A 17,519-nucleotide genomic window follows, 5' to 3' on the forward strand; every position below is an offset into this window, starting at 1 on the left:
CAATATCAGTTTTTAAAGCTTTGTAGTTTTTCTGATATGGCAGATTAAAGAAAAAGCTCCCATAGACTCCCATTATAATAAATTTACATTAGAATGTATGGGAGATTAGCATACATACACATGCATGCACACACACGCGCACATATATGCACACACACACACACACACGTATACATGCAGAGCAGAACTGAAGTGGAAAAAAATATTTAGGGAAAAAAAATATTACAGCAGAAGTAAGCGATCCGGTCGTTTTGGCTAATGCTGCGTTCCAGGCAGGCTTTTGAAATCGTAAATTACAGCTTCAAGTCACAACTTTTGTAGCGTTCCAGGCAACCCACTCGTGTTTTTCCGACCTGTTTTACCTGTGAAAGTCACTATAACGGCCACTCGTAACTTCCGATCCGTGAACTCGTACCAGATCGAACTGGTACGACTTCACAGGTCGGAAAAACACGAGTTACGAGTTGCCTTGAACGCACCATTACAGTCCTCGTCCCTACGTCACCACATTCAGGCGCATCCCTTGGCTGCACACACAGCCCTTCATGCCGTTCTCTCTCCTCATCGGATAAAAACTGTAGGATACGAGAAAAGTTTTCTCCTCGGCTCAGAGCAGAGCAGAGTGACTGACAGACCCGTGTTTCAGTCCAAACACTCTATGTAAGTGATTGCTGTCGGAAGATACAACTATTTAAGACTTATATTAACACAAATATATCACTTACTTCTGCTTTAATGTATGCCATTTTTAGGTTGTTTAAAAAGTGGACAAAAATGTCCACTTTCAGAAATTAAGGTGTATTTTTTTTTAAATCAGACATAGCTAAAAAATTAAAAATCCCAGAAAATCATTGTTGTTGCTCATCATTGACATATCCCAGACTGCAATAATCCCCCTTAGAGTATTTCACTTTGCATTGCATTTATTGAAAATATAGCAGTTTTTGTGTGTTTTTTTTTTTTTTTTTACAGAAATTGGCGTTGACATCATATACACCAGAATTAAAGGGTTAAACATTTGAAAATAATTTAAAACTTGGTATTTATGATCAGAACTGAAGTGGAATAAAAGATTTATGAAAAAAAATGGGGAAAAAATGTGAATGTATGCCGTTTTTAGGTTGTTTAAAAAGTGGACAGAAATGTCCACTTTCAGAAATTAAGGTGTATTTTTTTTAAATCAGACATAGCTAAAAAAAATAAAAATCCCAGAAAATCATTGTTGTTGCTCATCATTGACATATCCCAGACTGCAATAATCCCCCCTAGAGTATTTCACTTTGCATTGCATTTATTGAAAATATAGCAGTTTTTGTGTGTTTTTTTTTTTTTTTACAGAAATTGGCGTTGACATCATATACACCAGAATTTAAAGGGTTAAACTTTTGAAAATAATTTAAAACTTGGTATTTATGATCAGAACTGAAGTGGAATAAAAGATTTAGGAAAAAAAAATCTGAAAAAAATATTAATGTATGTCGTTTTTAGGTTGTTTAAAAAGTGGACAAAAATGTCCACTTTCAGAAATTAAGGTGTTTTTGTCATCAGGTATGAGGGATATATATATACTGTATATAGCTACACACACACACACACACACACACACACACACACACACACACACACACACACACACACACACACACACACACACACACACATACACATACAATAGGTATATAGTATGTGAAGAGTTCATTTGCAAAAGCAGAAAACTCAGTTTTTTTGTTTTTTATTTGGAATATTTTTAATTTTTATTTACACCAGGTGATATCAGTCAAACCAAAGTTGAGTGGCTTTGACCAAACAGATGTACAAAAACAGATGTACCGGTAACTCAAAAAAATAAAGAAAGGACGGTGCAATTGGGTCACTTCACAGAGGACTAAACCCAAAAGAAACAACTGGAGCACTCCATATAATGCAGAGGTTTAATAAAGGTACACAACACCTAACGTTTCGACGCGGTGTGCGTCTTCATCAGAGGTAAGCAGGGTGACACAGCTGGTTACAGTCACTACCTGGAGTTCATTCATTTCATTGGCTTACGCCGTAAACCAATGATGTTCTTACACTCACCAAATGGGTCGATACATGATCAAAGGGCAACTTAGGCCCGTCCACCAAGAGGCTACACGAAAAATACACAAAATAGCTTTTATAGGCTATAATTAATTCGAGCGAAAAGAGAGAGAGAGAAAATCAGATACAAATGGGAAAAAAATATCTCTTTTAGTTCTGTTCGTCGTAGAGTCCCCAAATTTACACATAACGGTGTGTTAAAGTGTCTAGTTTCATAATTAAAAAGAAAAATCAAAAAACCAGAAATTACGTTTTTGGCACTCAACGCATGGGAACGAAAAACGAGAAATTACGTGGTTGGCACTCAATGAGTTAAGAAACATTTGTGAAAGTGGTCTCTTATTTTTTTCAGAAAAAAGGTGAAAATAAATTATTTTCTTTTCTTTATTAAACACCAACACAAACACAACTCATTCTACTTAATGAGACACTGATGAGGTCATCACCTGAACCACATCTGGTTTTATAGGAAGATTATAAAAACCACTGCTGGGATTAAACATCGACATTATCCCACAAAAACTGGTTTATAAACTCTTCCTGAGTTAAAATATTCTTGCTGTGTTGTTTAGGAATAAATATGAACATGTTTACTTTGCATTATTACTATTATTCAAGGTCTGAAAAGACTGGATATTTTTGTTATTTAGACTAGTTTAGTCAATTAGCCAATAAAAGCTCAATTTTGGGAGAAATGTTGACGGTAGTTGATTAATTCATTTTACTCAAACACATACAGTAAAACCAGAGAAACTGGTCATTTTCGGAGTGGTCTCTTAATTTTTTCCAGAGCTGTATACTGTATATAGCTACACACACACACACAATAGGTATATATATACAGGGTATCCGCGGGGTCTTGAAAAGTAAGGTGATAAATCAATTTTGGGAAAATTAAGACCCTTAAAAAGTATTAAAAAGTCTTTTCACGACTTTATAAAGTCTTAAATTTTGAAGGTATTTTTTCTGAATTAGCTGTCCAAGAGTTTGAGTCCTAAAAAACATTGTGAAAGTGTGTGAATTTATTCATTTTATTAAAAAACAAAGATGAACCGGTACATAAAAAAGAAAAGAAGATTGTTGTTTTGGTTTTTTGAGAGTGGAGCAATGTTTTTTTTTTTTTTCTTTTCTAAACTTTGCCTATTATTTATTATCCTAGCCTATTTTGAATACTGTTGTATCATAGTGGTCTATAGTCTTTATCACAAACTAAAACTGTTAAGTAACAAATGTCACTGATGTAAATACGTAGTTACAGCTTGAAGCGGCCGTGAGGTATTGAAAAATATTGAGAAGGTCTTGAAAAAGTCTTAAAAAGGTATTAGAATTAACTTCAAGATGAAGAGTTCATTTGCAAAAGCAGATAACTCAGTTTTTTTGTTTTTTTTTTTGAATATTTTTAATTTTTATTTACACCAGGTGATATCAGTCAAACCAAAGTTGAGTGGCTTTGACCAAACAGATGTACAAAAACAGATGTAACTCAAAAAAATAAAGAAAGGACGGTGCAATTGGGTCACTTCACAGAGGACTAAACCCAAAAGAAACAACTGGAGCACTCCATATAATGCAGAGGTTTAATAAAGGTACACAACACCTAACGTTTCGACGCGGTGTGCGTCTTCATCAGAGGTAAGCAGGGTGACACAGCTGGTTACAGTCACTACCTGGAGTTCATTCATTTCATTGGCTTAAGCCGTAAACCAATGATGTTCTTACACTCACCAACTTAGGCCCGTCCACTGCAGTGAAGTTAGTTTTAAATTGGATATTTGACAGACATTCGCTCCTTCTCAATACATTAAAAAATCATAGAAAATATAATACAATACAAACAGGTGTGTCATAGAGGAGGCTTAGCCCTACCATCCTGTGTTGATTTTGAGTCAACAGGTCACATGACCTGAGAGTTATTGAGCTATAATGCTCATATTTACTGTATAAAATACATAAAGAATTCATATAAAATAGTAAATGTGTTTAAATGCAATAAAAACAGGTGTGTCTCATAGAGGAGGCTTAGCTCTACCATCCTGTGTTGATTTTGAGCCAACAGGTCACATGACCTGGGAGTTATTAAGCTCTAATGCTCATATTTACAGTATAAAATAAATCAAAAATCCATATAAAATATTAATAAAAAACCCACTATTTTCATACGCACACACATATAGGCCCTGCGCTCAATAAAACACACACTCGTATTCTATAATTTCGATCAGTGAAATATATGAAAACAATATAAAATAAAATTTAAAATAACTTGTTGCTCTAGTTTACTTAATTCAAATGAATAAAGCTTCATATTTAAAAGTAGCGCAATGTTCAGCTGTCAGAAATTAACAACAGCCTCCTCTCTTGCATATTTGGCCGGGACTTGAGGTTTTGTTGAGCTGCATCATGCCTGGCCATGTCGAGCCTCCTTCGCAGTACAGGCCTCCGGTCAATTTTCAGACCCTTTTCAAAATAAAACACCGCGATTAACAAATAGAGGCCAATGTGTGTGTGTTTGTAGCCTACTTGTGTTTATTTAATCCAAACAGAGCGCGCGAGAGATGAACACACAGACACCTTCACATACACACACCTTCTTTGATCATGTATCGACCCATTTGGTGAGTGTAAGAACATCATTGGTTTACGGCGTAAGCCAATGAAATGAATGAACTCCAGGTAGTGACTGTAACCAGCTGTGTCACCCTGCTTACCTCTGATGAAGACGCACACCACGTCAAAACGTTAGGTGTTGTGTACCTTTATTAAACCTCTGCATTATATGGAGTGCTCCAGTTGTTTCTTTTGGGTTTAGTCCTCTGTGAAGTGACCCAATTGACCGCAGTTAAGTTAGTTTTAAGTTGGATATTTGACAGACGTTCGCTTCTTCTCAATACATTAAAAAAATCATATAAAATATAAGATGTGTTCAAATGCAATAAAAACAGGTGTGTGTCATAGAGGAGGCTTAGCCCTACCATCCTGTGTTGATTTTGAGCCAACAGGTCACATGACCTGGGAGTTATTGAGCTATAATGCTCATATACAGTATAAAATATATTAACCCTTCGGCCCTGCGAGGACGTTTTGAGTCTTCTGTTACATTATTGAGCGGCATTTTGGCTGGGTTTGGTTTGGAGAGGTTACGTATGTATTTATCTGTGACTGTTGAAATTAAAAAAATTAAAAAAATTAGATTTTTTTTTTCAATGTGTAATAAAAATACTCCCTTTCACCCTGTTAAGGACTCAATGAGTCCTCGTGTTGGTGAAGTCATAACTTTTTAATGGTTTTATATTTTGAGATCATTTTTTGTTGTAATGTTATTTAACTTCTCTCTTATCATGACTGTTAATTTTAAACAATAAAATTAATTAATTAACCCTTTACAGGCAGGTTTCTGTGAGTTTCTATGATGTACACTCATTTCTAAACAAAAAACAGCCCAAAAATGAGATATTTTCTAATTAGAGATGGATTTTCTTTTTATGATTACAACTGTCTGAGGTCAGACAATGTTTATGGGGAATATCAGTTTTTTTGCATTTTTACTTTTTTTTGTAGTGTTAGATTGAAATAAAAAATCCCTTTCACCCTGCAAGGACTCACTGAATCCTCGACATTGGTCAAGTCATAACTTTTTAATGGTTTTATATTTTAAGATCTTTTTTTTGTTATGTTATTTAGCTTCTCTCCCACCATGACTGTTAATTTTAAACAATAAAATTAATTAATTAACCCTTTACAGGCCGGTTTCTGTGAGTTTCTATGATGTACACTCATTTCTAAACAAAAAACATAATAATTAATATAATTATTTTCAAACAAACAAACAAATATAGGAAATGTCAAGGCCAAGCAGACAGGCCAGGAAAAACACGTCCCACGTGGATTGAGATTTTTTTTTGAAACGCTTTCATTTTCAATGTAAATGTAAGCCTATTCATGGCGCTTCCCAAATTTTCAATGTTGCTCTGTTTCTCTGTTCTGTTTGTAGCAATGACAACAGACAACACCACCATTCAACAATGTATTTATTTAATTTCAATTCAATCTTCAATTTTACACACCTGACTGCAACCTGTCTTTCTGAAATGTCTGTTTTAGAACAAAAATGAATAGAAAGGCTGGGCCTGTCTCCGTATCCACTCTGAGACGAAGGATACGAGTAGATGTCCAAAAAAGGCTCCAACAGATTAGGACAGACATGACTGACAGGACTGACACAGACATGACAGACATGACAGACATAGGGGCAGATGACAGAGTTCTCTGCGAGAACACTGCCCAACCCTCTTCAGCTGCAATGCCAGAGGTGCCTGAAGTTTTTACTGAAGACGATCAGGACATTGACTTGGAGGCAGATTCTGATGGCAGTGATGGTGTGTGTTCTGATGGCAGTGATGGTGATGGGACATCATTTTCAGAATCTGAACCTGACCTATCACTACCTGATAAGATTGCCAACTGGGCAGTGAGTTTTGGCATTTCCCTTGTGGCCCTGACTGCACTGCTCAGCATACTCCATGTAGCTCATCCCAATCTGCCAAAGGATGGTAGGACCCTTCTGAAGACCAAAATGCATTATGCTATTCAGCAGAAGGCTGGGGGGTCCAACCATCACTTTGGCATCCTTTCCTCGTTGAAGGCCACTTTAACGAAATATGCCAAAACACTGGCAGAGGGCATGACATTGGGGCTGCAGATAAATATAGACGGTCTACCTTTATTTAAAAGCTCCACTGTGCAGCTGTGGCCCATCCTCGCTTTACTGGTTACCGTCCCCATGAAGGAACCTGTGGTCATTGGGGCATACTGTGGACCAAAAAAACCTAGTTCGGCCACAGAGTTCCTATCCGATTTCATCAATGAACTAGGAGAGCTAGAGGCTGGGTTTTGCTTTGGAGACAGGAACTTTAAAATTGAGCTTCACACAGTTGTCTGTGATTCCCCTGCACGGGCCTTTGTAAAAAAAACAAAGGCTCATAATGCATACCATGGGTGCGATAAGTGCCTACACCCAGGGCAATACCTTAACCGCCGTATGGCGTTCCCTGGACCAGAGCACCCCCTTCGAACTGACACCTCATTCAACCTGATGATTGATGAGCTACACCACCATGGGCCACATCCATTTAAAAATGTCAAGGTTGGCATGGTTTCGCAGTTTCCCTTAGATTATATGCATCTAGTTTGTTTGGGTGTCGTAAGGAAACTGCTCCAGACCTGGCTCCGGGGTCCTTTAACAGTCAGACTGCCGACATCAATAGTGGATAGGATGTCAGGAAAACTCCAGTCGATGAGGCCCTACGTGCCAATTGAGTTTGCCAGGAGGCCACGGTCACTTCGGGAGTTGGACCGTTGGAAGGCGACTGAATTCCGCCAGTTCTTATTGTACACTGGCCCTGTAGTGCTGGCGGGATTCCTGGACCGGAACATGTATTGCAATTTCATGCTCCTGTCAACAGCTAGTATATCCATTTTGGTAAGCCCTGAACGTCTCAACCTTGCTGACTATGCTGGACAAATGCTAAAATCTTTTGTGAACCATTTTGGTGAGCTGTATGGGACCGACCAGATTGTGTACAATGTCCACTGTCTGGTCCACTTGGCAGACGAGGTGAAGAGGCATGGCTGTCTGGATTCTTTTTCAGCGTTCCCATATGAAAACCACCTAGGGAAAATAAAAAAACTGATTAGAAAACCAGAGTTCCCTCTAGCTCAGCTCATTCGGCGCCTTTCGGAGGTTACAGCAACCAAATTGGATGCTGATGCAGACGTGACACTGAAAAGGGAGCATTTTGTGGGCCCAATTGTTGTTGGCATGGGAGTTCATAAGCAGTATGGGGAAATGCGATGTGAAAGGTGGACCATCAAATTAACAACAGGGGACAACATGTTTCTGGTGGGGGATAAAGTCTGCCTTATCAAAAACATTATCCAAAATGATAATGGTGTGTACGCTATTTACACTGAGTTTTCCCGGCAGTCTCCATTCTATACCTACCCCTTTAACTCCGACAGAATGAACATCTTTGTTGTAAATGATGCATCTGACGAGCTGAAGTCGGTTGAGGTGTCAGCCCTGCGACAGAAATGTGTAGCCTTGCCGTACAGGGATGGTTTAGTGGCCATACCCCTCCTCCACTAAATGGAGAAAAAAAAAAAATCAGTTCAATCAATCTTTCAGTTTAAACAATCAGTTCAAGTTAAAAAAAAAATATATATATATAGTTGACTACTGACTTCTGACTATGACTACCATTACTCTGCGTGAAAATTTGCTGTATAGTAAGTATTTTTCCATGTATACACTACACCCATAATTTAATTTTTTCAAAATATGAGATGACATGACATATTATCCCTTAAAATGCCTGGGGAAATTATATTTTATGTTGAATTTAACATGCATTGACCACCTGTCTCGATACCATGGACCGTACATACCATAATTTCCCAACTATTAGCCGCAGTTTATACATTGATTTTGCAAAATGTATTCAACTATGAGGTTAATACACGGGGGCAGTTAATATGGTATTTATATGGTTTTGTTTCTTTTAACTTGCATAAAACACTGTCCTGCGGCTTATACACAATGCGGTTAATACACAGGAAATTACTGTAGTCCACTATATCTATATATACTATACTATATTCTGGCAAAAAAATCGCAATAGTTACCTGCTTATTGAATTCTCCATATTTTTACCTACATTTTCATGTACCACATCAGCATTTTCGTTCAGTGAATCTTTTGTAAATTGCTATACAATTACTGTCAGGCCCTCCTCGTCTTGTTTTTTTCCTCTTCTTGAGGCATTTTTTGACTGGTGTGACTTATAGTCCAGAAATTACGGTACTTCTTCCCACCTTGGGGCACCATTCAGGTTAACTTTCAGCACGTCTTACTTGCTTATTTGTATACACTGTACACTTGTGCATGCTTTTAGTCCATGTTATTCCTTGAATTATTCCTCTTTGATGATGAATAAATACCCCTTTTCTTTCTTTCTTTCTACATTAAGGATGCCATTTCATCTAATTGAATTTCAAGCAAGCGAGGACATTGCTGTTGTGCCAATTGATTGGTATGATGACGGGATGGTGTACTGGCCCAATTTTAAGAGCACTGAACGTGTGAAAAGGGCAGCTGCTAACGAGGAGAAGCATGAGCCAAACTGGCCAAGATATGACGTAAAGGTCGTCAGAACTTGTGGTATGTCAATTCATAAAATTCTTGTTTGAAATAATTTCATGGTTGCTTCTCCTTCTGCTTGGAGTAACCTATTCTCTCTATCTTCTGAAAATGCACATGAAATTGTCTTTGCCTTGCATTGTTTAAAATGTTACATTTATACTGATACTATTCTTGGCCAAGAGATACTTGTAAGAGATACTTTGTGTTCTCAATGAGACCAACCTGGTTAATTAAAAATAATAATAATAATCATCATCATCTATTATTATTATTATTATCATCATCATCATCATCAATAATACTAATACTAATAATAATATTATGTGAAGCTTTACAGCTAATTTGAAACTCATGTTCATTTTAACATATTCAATTTTAGACAACTACAAAGACGCCATGAGGCTCATGGCCCAATACCAGACCGGCTGCAACACCTCGGAACTTCAATCTGAGGCAGAGCAGGAGGGTGAACTGCTGCCACAAAAGAGACCTAGAAAGCCAGTGTAAGTGTGTTCTGTCTTGTTTTTGTTATAATTATAATAATAATAATAATAATAATAATAATAATAATAATAATAATAATAATAATAATAATAATAATAATAATAATACAATTTGGGATTGCAATAACCATAATGATATGGTTACTTAACAGCCATCGTTTTGGGGACTCTGACACCAGTGACAGTGAGGAAGAAGAAAATGGTGAATCGCCACAGACTTCCAACTCACACTGGCAGAGTAAGAAATAATCTCTTAACATCGAAATAACAAAATCATAATATTAAAGCAGAAGTAAGCGGAATGTTTGTGTTAATATAAGTCTTAAATAGTTATATCTTATATCACACATCACTTATATATAGAGTGTTTGGTCTGAAACACGGGTCTGTCAGTCACTCTGCTCTGCTCTGAGCCGAGGAGAAAACTTCTTGTATACTTCCTTGTATCCTACAACCTTTATCCAATGAGGAGAGAGAACGGCATGAAGGGCTGTGTGACCAATAGATCCATGATGAGGGCGGGGACTGCTAACATCTGACAAGAACAACCGGATCGCTTACTTCTGCTTTAATATTAGAGATGGTCGACATTCTTGGTGCTAAAGATATTCCCCTCTCCTTGTATCCATTCCTTCAGCTCCACCATCTCGCCGAGTGCCAGTCTGCAGTGCCAGAGTGTCTACTCCTCCTGGAGAAAACTATCTAGGTAAATCTGATCTCAGAAATAATATTGGATATAGTGGCCCCATCTGTATTAACACAGCAAGTTAACCTGAGTCAAATTCCTTGTTTGTTTACGCAAACCTGGCCAATAAAGCTGATTCTGATGATCACTCTGTTTCAAATCAACAGATTGCATCTGCTTTACCATCTTAGATTTTCTGCATACTCTAATGAAATTGTAACTTTCAAAATATCAAAATCTCAGCAAAATATTTTGTCAGTTAAAAACATCTGCATTCATGCAATATTGCCTCAGCATCCAGCATGCAATATTAAATTAATCATTCATCATTATCAAATTGTATTGAAACGTATTGATTTTCAATGTCAATTCATTCATGGGGTTGAAATAGGTAGTGCATACCAAAATGTTGAAATGTACAAATTCATGTATACCAGAGATTTTTTTGGTTGCTATGGTTTGGCCCTGTGGCTTGCAGCCTACCATGGTTAACAGATCACAACCATTTAATACCAATTTATCTCCCTTAGCACCTCACCATGGGGCAGGACCACAACACCTGCCATCACCTCAACTCCCTGCACCCGCTTTTACTATGCGAAGAGTTTCTGAAGGTACAGACTGATCTCTGAAATATTAGTGAATAAAAAGGCCCCATGTGTATTATCACTCATGGTTAACAGATGACTTCCATTTAATACAATGTTTTCCCCCACTCGCACACCACCCACCTCACTATGGATTAGGAACAGCAGTCCCTCCTCAACTCCCTCCACCCCCCGCACCAGCCCTGTAGCGAACAGAGGAGCCCAGTACAAGCCTGGTCTACAGACCAACATGGCGAGGGGGAAGAATGGCCGATACCATTCCCTGCTCTGGTGAGCAAAAACTGACAAACACTGGGGGGTCATTCTGTGCCACAGATTTTGGAAAGAATTCCCACAACTAGCCCTCGGTCACTTTTGTACGGAACAAGAGAGAGCTATGATTAAATGTAGCTGGATACTAATGAACGCATGTCTCTTATAGCCACAATAGTCATTTTAGCCATGGCATATTTTGGGTGGCCCGTGAAGACCCAGTGGTTGTCCTTTACTTTACTTTATTTGTTTATTTAGTTGGGACAATGCATATTAATGAACAATGAGTGCTAGAGTAGGAAGTATAGAGTGATTCATTTAAATATAAAAATATAAATCTATACAGTTGTGCTTGAATGTATCTATACAGTTGCAATTGACATGATTCATTTAAATATAAATCTACACAGTTGTGCTTGACATGATTTGTTGAATTATAAAAAAAATATATACATTTGCAATTGACATGATTCATTGAAATATAAAAATATATATATATGGCTGACATGGTTCATTGAATTATAAAAATATATATCTACAGTATATAGCAGTGGCGGCTGGTGACTGAAAAAATACAGGAGGAACACCAGTCCACGGTGTCATGTTATTTTAGTTGACTACTTATCCCTACTTTCTTTTATTCAATGAAAATTAAAGCTACCGCGTCACCACACTGACGCGCATCCCTTGGCTGCACACACAGAGAGGACCGCCCCTTTATGCCGTTCTCTCTCCTCATTGGATAAAGGTTGTAGGATACAAGGAAAGTTTTCTCTTCAGCTCAGAGCAGAGCAGAGTGACTGACAGACCCGTGTTTCAGACCAAACACTCTATAGAAGTGATTGCTGTCGGAAGATACAACTATTTAAGACTTATATTAACACAAATATTCCACTTACTTCTGCTTTAAACAGTAAAACAATGTCTTACAAGAGTTCTTAAAAACAACAATTTTATTCAATCCTACTGTTTTCAGATGAACACAGGCCTAATGAAAAAGACAGAGCATTTATCATGGATATGGGATATAAAAATAAAAATAAAAAGCTATTCAGGGACTTACCCTAGGCTGGTCTCAATCCAAGGTCCACTGCACCGTAGGCGACGATGCTAACCACTTCACCAAGAGCCCAACATGCCCTTAGCAGGTTAGGGTTAGCACATGTTTTATGGGTGAGTGAGTTTACCGTCAGTACCGCTAACCGCCACACGCTGTCACTTCTCCTTACTGGTACCACCTCCTGACTGCTTCTCTATGATATCTCCCAACAGTTTATCCAGAAATCTGCTGATATTTCCTTTCAAATCGATGCCAATATCTCTGAAAACTCAGTATTTCTAGTGCTAGGAGCAGCATGAGCAGCATGAGCAGCATGGCTGGGAGTGAAAGTTTTGGCGGGAACTGTCATTGGACCAACCTGATGTCAATCTTGTGTTCTTAGCCAATCACAGACCAGCGTCCTCCCCTAAGCCCCCACCTTCCTGCTCTCTGCTCCTCACACAGACTACTCTGTCTCCTCCACCTGCAGGCGGCGCTGTTGAGCTGTTTTAAGTGGATTTAGTGGATTTTCTTCCATAAAAGAGATTTTTTAAAATTATAAATGATTTGGTAAAGGTTTATTTCAACCAGTTACTCTTTCTTAAAAATATGGTGAGCTTCCTCTTACCTCTCAAAAATAGAGGACCAACCTCCTCTGCCTCTATGCACCAGCCTCCACTGCTATATAGTTGTAATTGACATGATTAATTGAAAAAACAACAACATATAATTACACATGCTCGGGCTAGATTTACTTTCACCAGACCGAGCATGCTTACATGATTGCACCCTGACTGATTATTGCACACGTGCCGCCGGCCATAAACATTCACACATAGTAACTATACCTCCATTATTGCACACATACCGGTCATAGACATTCACACATAATAACTACATATGCTAGACTATTGCACATGCACCGGCCATAGCCATACAACTGCACACACAAGAAAGACCTGGATTAAACATGATTACAGGTGCTCACAAGTTTGTTTGTCTAATATCCAGTCTGTAAGTTGTGCTTTAAAGGTTGTGAAAGTCGGACACTCTCTAATATTAATGGGTAACTTGTTCCATTCTAAACATCCTTGGACTGATAACACGTTTTCAGAAAATGTTGTGCGTCTAAATTGTACCTCGCAGTCCCCTCTTGTGGTGGCTCTGGTCCCTATAGTGTCTGGCCCACATGGTAATGAAGTTGAATAGCCCTGTTTTATACACTATATTTAAGCTACCGGTATATTTTATGTTTGTCAACAGCGGCTGAGATCCACATCCTTACCCTGCTGGAAACCATTAAACAGCAACAAGACCACCCAGCAAACACGGACGGACCCGGACCTGTTCGAGAGAGCCCGATTGGGTCGTTATGACGTCAAATCACAACTAGTCCGATCAGGCCCAGAATATGACCCTATCACAACCAATTACTTGCGCACGGATCGAGAGTGGGGTCGTGATCGAGTCATATGACCAGTCAGAGACTATATCACCATATCTCTAAATATATTAGGCTAATGTATTTATTTATTCATGTGATGTGGTAAAAAACGTATGTGCGACATACAGTCAAAGATAAACCGTCTTTGATACAGTCAAAGATATTCAATATTTGATACAGTCTATGATTGATTGCGAGTGCGACCGAGTTTTTTTTTCAATCAAACTTTATTAACATAAACAAACATGACATTATACAAGCGGAAACAACAGTGAAGTACAGGGAGTGCGTAATAATAAAAAGAATCACACAAAAGGAGCACACAACCAAGTCTTCTTGGTGAAAATCATGGATGTATGGTGAAAATACAAAAAAAGGTGAAGTGGGCGTCATCTGACCTACGACCCAGCACGTGATGCAATTCTCCAACACGCACACACGGTGCTGCACGGTGCTGCACGGTGAACGTCGATCAACAGGATTCAGCAACTCAGCGCGAGTAAACCAGCTCTGTAAGTAACCTTTTCATGATTCCGGAGTTTGAAGTAAAAATAATACTGTTGAAAGTGGTAGCCGAATTAAGAAGAGTACACACACACTCAAAAAAAAACTAGGCCACAAAGGCCTGCTAGCAGCATTTGACCGCACTCAGTCCAACACAGCGAGGCTGAGAAAATAGTCATGTAAGTTCCTTGACTATACTGTTTTTTATGTTGAAATAAGCCAAATAGCAGATAAGAAAATACACACCATAATAACTAACTATTTCGTTATTTTCTCGCCGAATTACGAAAACTAGGTCGTTGACTAGGTGGCGAAGGCCTGCTGCTAGATGCTAACAGCATTAGCGCTTGTTGCAGTTCAAACTGGGCCCCTCCTCTCGGGTTCAACTGTGTGGCCTCCTGCCCCTGACAGCAGCAGTTCATGAGTCATTTTAATGAACTGATTCTAACTTATTCAGTACAGTCAAAAGAACTGCTGTGTGTCTCAAGCGACGGCATGTAAGTTTCACATGATGGCCTCTCACAATTACAGACACTGGCTTAATTTGAAATTGTTTTTTGCATAAGGTACAATATGTGAATATGTGTATTGTTTGTTGTTCAACTGTGAATTGTGCTTTGTCAAATAAAGCAACGTTTGAGTAATGTAAGTAGTGTGTAAGAATTAGCATGGAGGTTTCTGTAGAAGGGTAAACCTTTTCAGTGTACCATAACAGTAGTAGCCTACTTTATTTCAGTTATCGCAAAGGCAAGATGGGTGTAGCTACATGCAAAAGTTATACTTTTCATTTAACTCTAATGTCCCATGCAAAAAAATTGTATACTTGCTGAAAATATAATGTAATTAATTACTATTCACATTGTGCTTATACTATAGTGAGGAGATCCCCAAGGAAAAGCCAGCAGCCAACCACTTCCTTGACCTCACCAAGGAAGAAGGTGGCTGTTGGCTTGCCAGGGGGCACATCACCAGGGAAGAGGGGCAGCCAGAGGCCAACGAAAAGCACCTGCCTTCCCAGTGTCCCAAGAAAGTAAGTATAGCCATGCATATACAATGAGTTGAATTGTATAAAAATGTAATGTTTTTGAGGTGATTTGATTGCATCAATAACGAGATCCCCTCCCATCTGTTGTCTGTTACATCCTTATATTGTACTCAAGTGCTCAACTAAAATATTGAATTGCCATACTTCCTCAAATAGTAGCCGGGGCCTTTATTTACACAACTGCTCAGTATATCTGGCCTTTTTTTCTAAATACCTCAGTTTCTTTTTGCACATCAGTGACTAATCTCATCGTTCAGTAGCTCATCTTAATCTTTCTCACGTGCTGGTCTCCTCGCTGCGTGGTCGGAACTAGGTCTCTGTCTCCGTTGTGCACACTGTAGCACTTTGCTCCCATTCAGGTCAATCGGAACATTTTCACAGCGTGCACTGCAGTCCGAGCAGAGACCTGCGGTGCAAGGCTGTCTCTCTCTGAAGCAGAGGATGAAGTTAGCTTCACTCCTGTCAGTCTTCATAGATAGTCCAGAAAAGTTGAGAGATTTTCTGATCATATTCTTGTCAGTTTGTTCCAGGTGGCGGAATTATTTTTGTTTCTTTGTTTTGACCTGGCCTTAATATGAAAACCAGCTATTATTTAAGGAAATATGTTAAAGACACACATTTTAGTTGTAATAAGATGCATTTTCTTTGCAATTACTTTTCAGAATTTCAACGCAAAGTCATAAGGAAACTTCTGGATATTGAGGACATCCTTCACGGCCAAAGCGTCCTGTTGCAGGTGGGACAGGTGTATATGGTGGTGGTATTGCTGGCAGTAGTTAGTCTGTTGGGTGGTCTTTGTCTTTTTTGCTGCATCCGGACCGTCCTCTCCACCTCAAGTGTTTGGGTCCCATTGAGGCACAGGCCCAATTCCAATCCAACCCCTCATGGACTCACTGACTTAGAGGCGCGTTCACGGGAAGTCCGTGAGTGTGTGAGGGCTGTTCCGTTGTCAGATCATCAAGTCAGTGAGTCAGTGAATGAGCCCTTTCTGCCCCCTTAACGTAAGTCAGCACCGATGCTGACTTACGGTATGGGAATTACCCACAGTTCATAGCGTTGTGAAGTCAAATACAGGGGCAGCCTTCTGAACGTGAGTGTTAAAAAAAAAAAAAAGTAAATAAACAAATGCAGTCAGAGAGCTCTGCCGCTCTCTTTATTGTTAATGTACAGGAGCGAAAAAGAAACGTAGAAGAAGTTTACTGTCAGTATTAACGTGCAGTTTGTGATTATTGATGATGATTTGATCAGATCTGATCCAGGAACATTTTGTTTTGAGTCTGCCCCCCTCACACACGTTGTGCGGGTTGAAAGTAAGGTAAATTATCAGTCCACAACATGTTGTTGTCACGGTAATGTGTCGTGAGAGTGTGTAAGTGCTGTTCCATTCATGTCTACAGCATCTGGACCCTCACACACTCTCACACTCTGTCACTTAGAGCTGACGTCACATAAGTCAGTGAGGGTTCAACCCTCGAGTCTTTAGGGGGTGGATTGTAACTGGGCCACAGCTGCCGTCAGGTGTTTTGGTGGACGGCCATGCTCACCAGTTCTCCGGGCTTGACGTTGCACTTTTTAAGTGCTGTTTACATCTGGTCTTTAAATCGCTTCTTCTCTCTTCAGTACATGAAATTCTGATGTTCTTTATGCAAACTGAATAAAAACAATGCTACATGAAAACTCAGCTTTACCATCATTTTCCCAGTTATTGCCTCTTGTTCTTAGTTTTATATTGTTTTGTCTTTCTTCTATTTCAGATTGCTCACAAACAGCCTGATGGCTAGCATGAACATGAGGGGGAGGGGGATTAAGATGGCCTTCCGGCCTATGGCTCTACATGCTGTTGTCTTGGGTAATTACAATATTGTTTGTTATTAATGTTTTTACTTTACTAGAATTAAAGTTTTCAAACTCTGACATTGTTATTGATTTTGTATTACAGATGCCATCAAACACTGGGACAAGTCAGCTGTTGTCATCAGCTGTTAAAAAACATGCCCCAGGAAGGTCTGATGGAGGGGGGTACGACAAAAGGAACCCGGCAAACAATGTGGCTTTTGATACCCCTTAAATGGCGTCATTTGCAACCCTCTCCTCTCCCCATAACACTGGCGAAAGTTAAATAAAGTTTTATAATGTTGAAGTGAAGGTTTTTAAAATAA

General features: G+C 38.9%; 1 protein-coding gene across 1 annotated transcript in view; it reads right to left on the reverse strand.

Moving 5' to 3' along the window:
- Window positions 1-17,519, reverse strand: part of LOC310997231 (uncharacterized protein) — a gene marked incomplete at its 3' end in the record, with an annotated part of 217,733 nt that overhangs the window by 77,933 nt on the left and 122,281 nt on the right. The gene's annotated exons all lie outside the window — the stretch shown is intronic.

The sequence above is a fragment of the Trachurus trachurus genome, assembly GCF_905171665.1.
Source record: "Trachurus trachurus genome assembly, chromosome: 14".
NCBI classification, from domain to species: Eukaryota; Metazoa; Chordata; class Actinopteri; order Carangiformes; family Carangidae; genus Trachurus; species Trachurus trachurus.